The sequence below is a fragment of the Berghia stephanieae genome, chromosome 15, assembly GCF_034508935.2.
Source record: "Berghia stephanieae isolate SIO BIC M18660-M18661 chromosome 15, UCSD_Bste_1.3, whole genome shotgun sequence".
Classification (NCBI taxonomy): domain Eukaryota; kingdom Metazoa; phylum Mollusca; class Gastropoda; order Nudibranchia; family Aeolidiidae; genus Berghia; species Berghia stephanieae.
Window position 1 is genome coordinate 1,587,917 of NC_088374.1, and position 10,000 is coordinate 1,597,916.

The 10,000-nt window shown below is 33.3% G+C and overlaps 1 protein-coding gene across 1 annotated transcript in view; it reads right to left on the reverse strand.

The window, feature by feature from the left end:
* Positions 1-9,482: 9,482 nt before the first annotated feature.
* The window catches only part of LOC144960271 (uncharacterized), a 29,701-nt gene continuing 29,183 nt past the window's right edge, over positions 9,483-10,000 (reverse strand). The window contains exon 12 of the mRNA XM_078893315.1: positions 9,483-10,000. This exon is cut by the window's right edge and continues 1,157 nt beyond it. The gene's annotated coding sequence lies outside the window, so the exon portion shown is untranslated.

Genomic DNA, 10,000 nt, shown 5'->3' on the forward strand with positions numbered 1-10,000 from the left:
GAAGAAGAAGAAGAAGAAGAAGAAGAAGAAGAAGAAGAAGAAGAAGAAGAAGAAGAAAACCACAAAAGAGAGGTAATGGTAGGTATAATGCTGTGGTGGTGATATTGATTGTGGTGCTGATGATACTTATGATATTGTGCAAATGATGGTGGTAGCGATTCTGATGGTAATGATTATGTTGTAAAAGTGCTTGTGGTAGTGATGGTGATGGTTTTAAAATTGATGTGGATCGACGTGCAATTATTTTTAGGTCTCATAACCATTTCCTTATGGGCTCATTCTTGTAATAGAAATCTTTTTTTTTATTTAAATGACGCAAAATACATTATACAACAATGTTAAACCAGGCCCTTAAGTGGATTCGGATGTCAGACCTGCGTGTTTGTGGATGCTTTGTTAACCTACATTGCAGCACAAATCCTTTCGAAATGGTATTCTTTTTTCCACTATAACACAATAAGTCGAATGCTTGGCAGGTCTGTATCACTGCGTACTTAGATACGTTAGTTGTAATAATATCTATTGAAATACCACCTTGAGTGGTGATAAGCCAAATTACACATCTGGAATACAACATTTGTATACAAAGTAGTTTGAATACAGAATTATTGATACAAATCGTGGATTTATTTTTCTTGTAACCATTGTTTAAAATACATCAAACTTATTATGTATATATTTCCGTCTTTTTATTTTGTAAATTTTAAACTAAAGTTAGGAATTTGTTTTTGGCCAGTAATCGTAACTTTATCAGACTTATTAGACCCCCACCCAGATCAAAACAACAACCCCAACACCCCTGACAACATTACCCCTTGTTCTGAGTTTAAGAACATAGGCAAGTTATTGTTCTTAGGCCGAACTGGGCTTTAATGTTCTGTATCATTCTATTTCACCCAGTTTCAACCCCTTGACATTTTAAATCCCAGCCCGTTGACATTCTAACTTCTCGTCAGGGCAAAAGTGGATACCAAATACTTAATAGTATTCGCTAACGAACCAAGTACTGAAATTATTGAGGACTTGGTATTAGTGTCCTTTATTCATCTTTAATATATTGACATCGTCTATGGAGATAAGTTTAAATGCAAAGTTTCGGCTTTGGAATTAATTTGCGTGTTGTAAAGCCGCCAAATTCCATCCCGTCTATAGAATTACCTCGTTTACTGCCAATTTGATAACGCATTGAATTCGCCATGAATTAAATTTATCATTATGTTATACAGCTAGTCAAGTCAAGACAGTACTTACAACAACATTTTCTGAAGTTAAAGGACAGGTATCGACATCGTTCAAAATGTTTGGCTAAATTCAAGCTATTATTGATGGCACTCACTGAATTATTAAGATTATAATATTATTTATAAAACGGCTTCTTAAGAAATACAGAAATTTAGTGTTTTTTTGCGCGCCTTATACTATTATGACTAATATAATATTTTTGACAAATTGAATACTAGTCATTTAAAACAAATAGTTACTGAGTGCTTACCCACTATTATAGATTGAAAAAAAATGTAAAAAAGGCAAAACACACGTAGACACACAATAGACACACACACACACACACACAAACACACACACACACACAGATAAAACAAATGAACAAACAAAAGCAGGTAAAACATCAACAAAAGAAAACAAATAAAAAAGAACAACAATAAAAAACAACCCCCCCCCCCAAATAAAAAAAAAAGAAAAAACCCAAAAACAACCTGCCGAATCTTCCTCTGTGCCTAGCCAACCCAAACTCTCGAGCAGGTATTTGAATGGCATACTTACCAATAGGAGAACACGATAAATGTTCATTATAAGAAATCAGTCACCATCCTGGAATAAAAATCATATCCCAGAAGAAAAAAAACAAACAAAAAAAACCCCACGAAATTAACACATACACAAACACACACACACACACACACACACACACATCAAACACACATACACACTCAACTGATTATTTGACTCACAAACAGAGGAGGGGGGTTCGCAAAACAATTAAGACGATACGGATGTATCATGTAATTACGTGGATTCGAATCCAGCTCAGTAAAAACAAAAACGGAATATTGCCCAGCTTTAGTGTGAAGGACGAAGTGCAAGCAACACGATTTGTCCTTACGTACGGCAACGGCGGTTGATGCTATTCGACCTTAAGTACGAATAGGGCTACCCCGCGGAATGATGGTCGCTTTACACAGGAGAGGGTGAGCGAGAGAGAGAGAGAGAGAGAGAGAGAGAGAGAGAGGGGGGGAGGGAGAGAGAAGGGAGAGAGAGAGGGGGAGAGAGGGGGGAGGGAGAGAGAGAGGGGAGAGAGATAGAGAGAGAGGGGGGAGAGAGCGGGGAGAGAGAGGGGGAGGAAGAGAGAGAGAGAGAGAGAGAGAGAGAGAGAGAGGACAGAGAGGGGGGAGAGAGAGATAGGGGATGGAGAGAGAGAGTGAGAGAGAGAGAGAGATAAAGAAAAAAAGAGAGCGAGAGAGACAAAAATATAATCTATTTTGAACACGCTATATATTTGAGGTAGAAACATAAGGAGGGATAGAGAAAGAAAGAAAGAAATGAAGGGAGAGAGAGAGAGAGAGAAAGAGAGAGAGAGAGAGAGGGAGAGAGAGAGAGAGAGATAGAGAGAAGAGAGAGAGAGAGAGTGAGAGAGAGAGAGGGGGGGTGGGAGAGGCGCGTCAACTCAGCAAATTTTTAATAGTGTAAACGTACACAGTTGGAATGAACCGTCCCGCACTTTCCAACATTTTGTCTCGTTCTAGTAGTCACACGTCAAGTAACATTGAGAACTATGAATTCCCGTTCTAAGTGTTACGGTAGACTTCTGTGACCGAGCGTTTACTGTGATATATAGCAATGCCACTAGGTTTTCGATGAAGTCTAAATCGCATTGCTTTCACTGCCCGAAAATAAAGAAAAGATTTTAAATTCTATTGGACGTTTGAATCAACTCGAACTCCGAAGAGAAAAGGTCAATGTTTTGTGAATGAACCAGGATATACATGTTTTGTTTCACAACATCCCGTATAAATGACAAGGTGTATAATGAATCTCGTTTAACCGAACCTTCCATTAAGACACGTCCAAGAATACAGTATCTTCTACCATGAATCATTAATGAATTAGGAGCAAGCAGGTGTTGGGTTTTATAAAAATGATTTTACTTAGTTATTTTAATTTTAAGGTTTCAGATCAATTATGTTCCGAAGAACCAAAACAAAACAAAAAAAACAAAAAAAACCAACAACACAAAAAAAAAAAAAAAAAAAACAAAAAAAAAAAAAAAAAAATTAAAATCACAACCTGATTTTTTCAAAAGTTCCCGTAATTATCAGTGCTGAGTTACTAAATGTGCTGCATCTATCAATGTCGGTATGTTGGCGATATATCTTTTTCTTCAAGGTGTCTGTCACTTCCTCAGCAATATTCTCTAATAGTCGCCAATAGTATACTGATATCTGATCCTATACTTTTTAATATAATATATATATATATATATATATATAATATCCACTAAACGTGTTCAAAGCACTATGAAAATGGTTCTAACAGGCAGCAACACTTAAGTCCAAAAAAGAGACATGGCAATATTCATTTTCCCTCCGACATAGACAACGATGTTAACAGCCGTGTATTCATTTTACACCTGAGTACCGTGAGACAATGTAAAGAACGTTTTCCAACAATATGAAAATGCTTTCACTGTACAATTTACATCTGAAGTCTTTCCATTTGTACCTCTATGTTCGTATTTTACAATACCAGGATTCAGGCAGTCCTCACCAATGTTTATTTATTCTGTAGGTTACGAAGGATGTGAACATCTCTATAGAATGGATCAAAGTCACGTGATACCTTCTGTTGTGGACGATATATTATAACAAATAGATTGAAACTGGAAACTGTAACACATTTTCTAGCAAGATGATGAAATAAAATTACTCTAATTAAGAACTATCAAATAGTGTAAAATACTCATTACGTATTTAGAAATAATTTAAAGTTGATATTTATGACCCCTCGTTTCTAAACGGTATTAAGTCGGGAGGATTAAGTGTCGAAAATTGAATTTGTAGCCAGAAAAAAAAAAAAACCCAAATTGCGTTGAGTTTGTATGTTTTATTGAGGAGAATGACTATCATATTGTAGAATGCTGAATTCCAATAATTCATATTTTTGACCAGTTTAACTATAATTTGAATTTTTAGTATCCGATTCATCCCGACATAATAACGTTTGGAGACGTTGTGTCACATTTGGTATCTTGTTTGGTGGGTTACAAATTCATACCGAGTTGGTGAGCCAAGAAATCTACTCGAGATAGAGTGTTCCGTGTTTTAAAATAATAGCATATTTATTGTCGTGGTTAGATCTATGTCTCAATTATCCGATGTTCTATTAACCGTTTTAAAAGGTTAATGTATAAGTGGTTCATCTTTTTGTTGTGATTGCAATGTTGGTGATTGTTATTGTCCTGGGAAAGTGACAGCTTTTAGAAATGTTAGAAAATAACTTAAGCAGGAGATAGAGGAGGAAAAGAAGAAGAAGAAGAAGAAGAAGAAGAAGAAGAAGAAGAAGAAGAAGAAGAAGAAGAAGAAGAAGAAGAAGAAGAAGAAGAAGAAGAAGAAGAAGAAGAAGAAGAAGAAGAAGAAGAAGAAGAAGAAGAAGAAGAAGAAGAAGAAGAAGAAGAAGAAGAAGAAGAAGAAGAAGAAGAAGAAGAAGAAGAAGAAGAAGAAGAAGAAGAAGAAGAAGAAGAAGAAGAAGAAGAAGAAGAAGAAGAAGAAGAAGAAGAAGAAGAAGAAGAAGAAGAAGAAAAAGAAGAAGAAGAGGAAGAAGAAGAAGGAGGAGGAGGAGGAGGAGGAGGAGGAGGAGGAGGAGGAGGAAGAAGATGAGGTTGAGGATGAGTAACAATTAGAAGAAGCTCAACGATGTACGGGAATCAAAAGTAACAAAAGCAGCAGAAGGAAGATGTGGATAAAGAGTAGCGTAGGAAGGTGTAAAAGAAGGAGTACGGAAAAGACAGAGAGAGAGAGAGAGAGAGAGAGAGAGAGAGAGAGAGAGAGAGAGAGAGAGAGATAAGAGAGGGATGGCGAGAAATATATATATATATATATATATATATATATATATATATATATATATATATATATCCTCACCATCATCATCATCATCATCATCATCATCATCATCATCATCATCATTTTATACTGGCATCAATGTGAATCAAAAATAATTTCTATTTCTTTGAACATTAAAGATCTGTTAATATGATTATTATGATTATTATTATTATTATTATTATTATTATTATTATTATTATTATTATTATTATTATTATTATTATATTATTATTATTATTATTATTATTATTATTATTATTATTGTTGTTGTTATTATTATTATTATTATTATTATTTTTATTATTATTATTATTATTATTATTATTATTATTATTATTATTATTATTATTATTATTATATTATTATTATTATTATTTTATTAATTATTATTATTATTATTATTATTATTTATTATTATTATTATTATTATTATTATTATTATTATTATTATTATTATTATTATTATTATTATTATTATTATTATTATTATTATTATTATTATTATATTATTATTATTATTATTACTATTATTATTATTATTATTATTATTATTTATTATTATTATTATTATTATTATTATTATTATTATTATTATTATTATTATTATTATATAGCGAGACGAGAGAGAGAGAGAGAGAGAGAGAGAGAAGAGAGAGAAGAGAGAGAGAGAGAGAGAGAGAGAGAGAGAGAGAGAGAGAGAGAGAGAGAGAGAGAGGAGAGTCAAATTGTATGAAAGGTATGAAAGAATGTGTGATTGTTTGTGTTTGAGAAAGAGAGGAGGGAGAGAAGAGAGATAGTGGGAGCGGAGAGAGTGAGAGAGATAGCGAGATAGAGGGAGATAGATAGAGAGAGAGATTGTGAGAGACAGAGAGAGAGAGAGAAAGTGGTAGATAGAGAGAGCGAGAGCGAGAGAGAGAGGGAGAGAGAGCGAGAGAGAGAGAGAGAGAGAGAGAGAGAGAGAGAGAGAGAGAATGTTCCTAGCATGATAGAAACGAGTCAACAGTCACGAGCACATAGAGATGTGAATGAAGATAGAGTAAGGAACGATACGCACACTCAGACGAAGGAGTCTTGTGGGTTATGAGGTCAAAGGTGAACATGATGCTTGCGTAAACAGCAGCCTTTTCTTTTTCGTTCATTTTTTTTTCTTTTATTTTTTTTTTACTTTTTGAGCGTTTCGTTGCCGACTTCATTACCATCCGTGTACACAGTAAAATCTGTTAAACCGTTTCATTTCATACGTTAGTATGTTTACATTAGGTAAGGTTGAACATATTAATGGGATCGGTTTAATAAACTGGTACTGTAATTATAAATAGACACCCCTTGGAAAGAAATGACTTTGTAATTAACAATAATAAAACAAACATCATATACGATGAATTCAGTCTTTTACCATCTGGGCGAATGGATGTGTCAGATTAAATGTACAACTGGAGGCATCCTTCCGTCTCAAGACACGATGGTTTGCGACCTGTATGGCTTTGGTCTCGTCGGTCTTGTTGAGAGACGGGTGTGACTCAGCAGACTAATCCTTGCATGGCAGTCTCTACCATAGATAACACAGGACTAGATATGACAACAGGGGGAAAACGTCATCAAAAACGGTAAGTGAGAGATCGAGCGCCGCCATGTTATGTTTTATGCAACCAGGGACGCTGTGCGATTTAATCTCTATTTTAATGACTTTTAGTTATTGTAACCACACGTTGAGGCAAAATACTCACAGTTTTATTTTCCCTCCCTAGATGGATTAACACAACACACAAAACGATGTAGCCTTTAATGTTTGCAACACACACAAAAACACACACACAAATATATATATATATATTTATATATATATAAATATATATGTATATATATATATATAATATATATATATATATATATATATTATATATATATATATATACATATATATATATATATATATATATATATATATATATATATGTGTGTGTGTGTGTGTGTATGTGTATGTGTCCGAAATGGGAAAACAATTCAACATGTCCTCTCGCTCGTGTCTTTAAATTGGAAGAGACTGGACACAAAATCGTAGCCAGAATGGCTATAAAGTCAAACTTTTGCCGTTGAGGTCAAAGAAATAGAATCGAAACACAAATGGAATTCAAATGTTTAAAATAACTGGAGACAAAAGCTCTCACATGGATTAGACATGGATGAGGAGGAATGAAAATAAACTCAAACATCGATATAGTAATGGAAGAAAACCCATACACAAAATATGCCATTGTAAAACCCTAATCTGAAGGCTGTAAGTTCAAGTCCCGATGCCGCTATGTTAAGGAAAGAACACAGAAAGGTACAAGGGAGCCATGATCTAGTTGTGGTCCCTTTATTTTGTAAGAAATCAAGACTGAAACGTTTAAAACAGGAACGTTTCTTCTCTGAAGAATTGTTGCTTTACATGTACTTGATTTTCTGTCAAGTATCTGAGTATGTTCCCAAAATGGCGGGCTTACCCAGCAGGTAAAAAATTGTTTTATTAAACTCAAACAAGACACTTTATAAAACAATTTAAAAACAAAATAAATAACACACAATCATGTTTTGTATTAAATGTTTAATATACTTCTGCGTATACATGGAGAAGAAATAAAATGAAAAGAGCAAACAAGTACATTGTCCAATAGCTGTAGTCATTGGTTATAGAAATGGGATTGGTCACAGAAAATATGATAAAACACATACTGGATTTTTGACATTTGTAACGTGGATGACAAAGGCGATGACAGTGTTTGTGTTTGTTGTAGATGTACGGGTGTAGGTGGTGATTTGTGGTTGTTGTATTAAGAGTTGTGGTGGTGATAGTTTTTATGGTTGTGGTGGTGGTTTCTTGTTGATGTAATGATGTTGTTGATGGTGATAGTTGTGATGATGTGTGGTTATTGTAATGAGAGTTGTAACTATTCTGGTTGTGCTAGTGGTAATACATATTATTATTGTGATATATTTAACAATTCTGATTATTACAGCATGAAATATGAAAGAAAAAGATTTCGTTGAAAAAAAAATCATTTTACGATATCAAGTATATGAATAAATATTTACAGTGATAAAAGGACGATGATTACACATACAATACTAATAACATTTAATGTAAAGGAATTGATATCAAAGTACTTAAAATTATTTCCGTCAAAATGTATTGTCAACAACTTCTCTCTAGAGTCTATTCCAAGGGAAGACTGGAATAACCCAGGAGTCAGTAACAGTGCATTGCCGCAAATTGAGCTAGGGCGAGGTGACTTGCTCAAGCCATAGAGTTCAGCGGCGGGCTATCAAACTCGGTTCCTTTCGGATACGAGGAAAATACGTTACGGCTGAGCCACACTGCCCCATTTGTATATGAATATTATCAACTGGTTGGCTTTTTTTTGTTAAATGCAACAAACGTCATATTGTATTATTAATATTTTATAACCTACTCGCATTTTACAAAATTATGACTTTAAATTTTTATGTTTTCCTCTTTTACCCTAAATATTATTTATATCTGTTTCACTCCCCCAATAAAGCTAACTTTCACAGACAACACGTATATATCGACATTATACAGTTTTAGTCTGAATTCTTTCTTACGAGTTTTTTTTCAGAACACATTATCTGTTCTACGAACAGAAAAAGACTTTCGTTTACAGACACAATTAGACCATCTATACTATATCGTATTCTAGGTCAATTCTACACGATACACAACAAACACAAATACAGTACTTGACTCAACATGTGATAAATTATGTTCCTGTAATTACTAAGGGAAGCCACTGGTAATATACAATTTACAAATAACGTTTTCATGGTTGTCGCCCTTAACTAATTTATATTCTTTATAATATCCAATAACGATCCATCTATATAGTCAACTAGATTTCACCGCTCCAAGGTATTCTGTACAAAAGACTTGTATGTAGATTATCTCATCTATTATTAAATACTAAAATTCCATGTAATTACCGATTGTTGTTTCTTATGTGATTCAATTAGGCACGAAGAATCATAACAGGACTGGCTTAGATTCATTTCTTTAAAATTAGGGGTGGTGTGGGGGGGGGGAGGATAAGAGACCAGTAATAGATAATATATAAATATATCTCTATGTATGAATCTGTATCTCTATTTGTCTCTGATCTATGACAAAGTCACTGTCTCATCCAAGTCTAGGACACAAATAGTAACAATCTGTATAATTGATAACAATATTTGATAACTATACCATATAAACAATCCTTCAATTTACATTTTATTTGACAAATTAGAGCAATATTAATATACATATATATATATATATATATATATATATATATATATATATATATATATATAAAGTCACCCTAGTTCTATGACTTATTACAATGACTAACCCAGGATTATCTACCGTCTTTTGCATACACATAATACCCAGTCCATCTAGACAGCGAGTGAGTTCATTAGTTTTGTCTTACAATGTACTGCATGAGAGATGTTTCATTTTATTTTGATTTTACTTTTGATAAAAGGTCACAAATAGTAAAACCCAGGAAATATATCATATTTTATTACACATAATTAAAAAGTTACAATGTTTCAACGCATGGAATCTGCAATAATAGGGAACGGGAACGTTTATGTTCTTTTATCAGTGGCCAAATAGATATGACTTAATTCCATATCATAATGTAAACACAATGATAGTGTGGTGATCATTCTTATTTTTTGACTTCTTATAAAACAGTTTGTATTTAAATATTGTCAAAAATCGATTTTTGTAGTTTAACTGAAAATACTAGACCCTAGATAAGAATGTTTTGTCACTTTAATGTCAAATGTTTCTTTACACCAATGTTGTACATTGTGAAATAATCCATCTTTTGTGT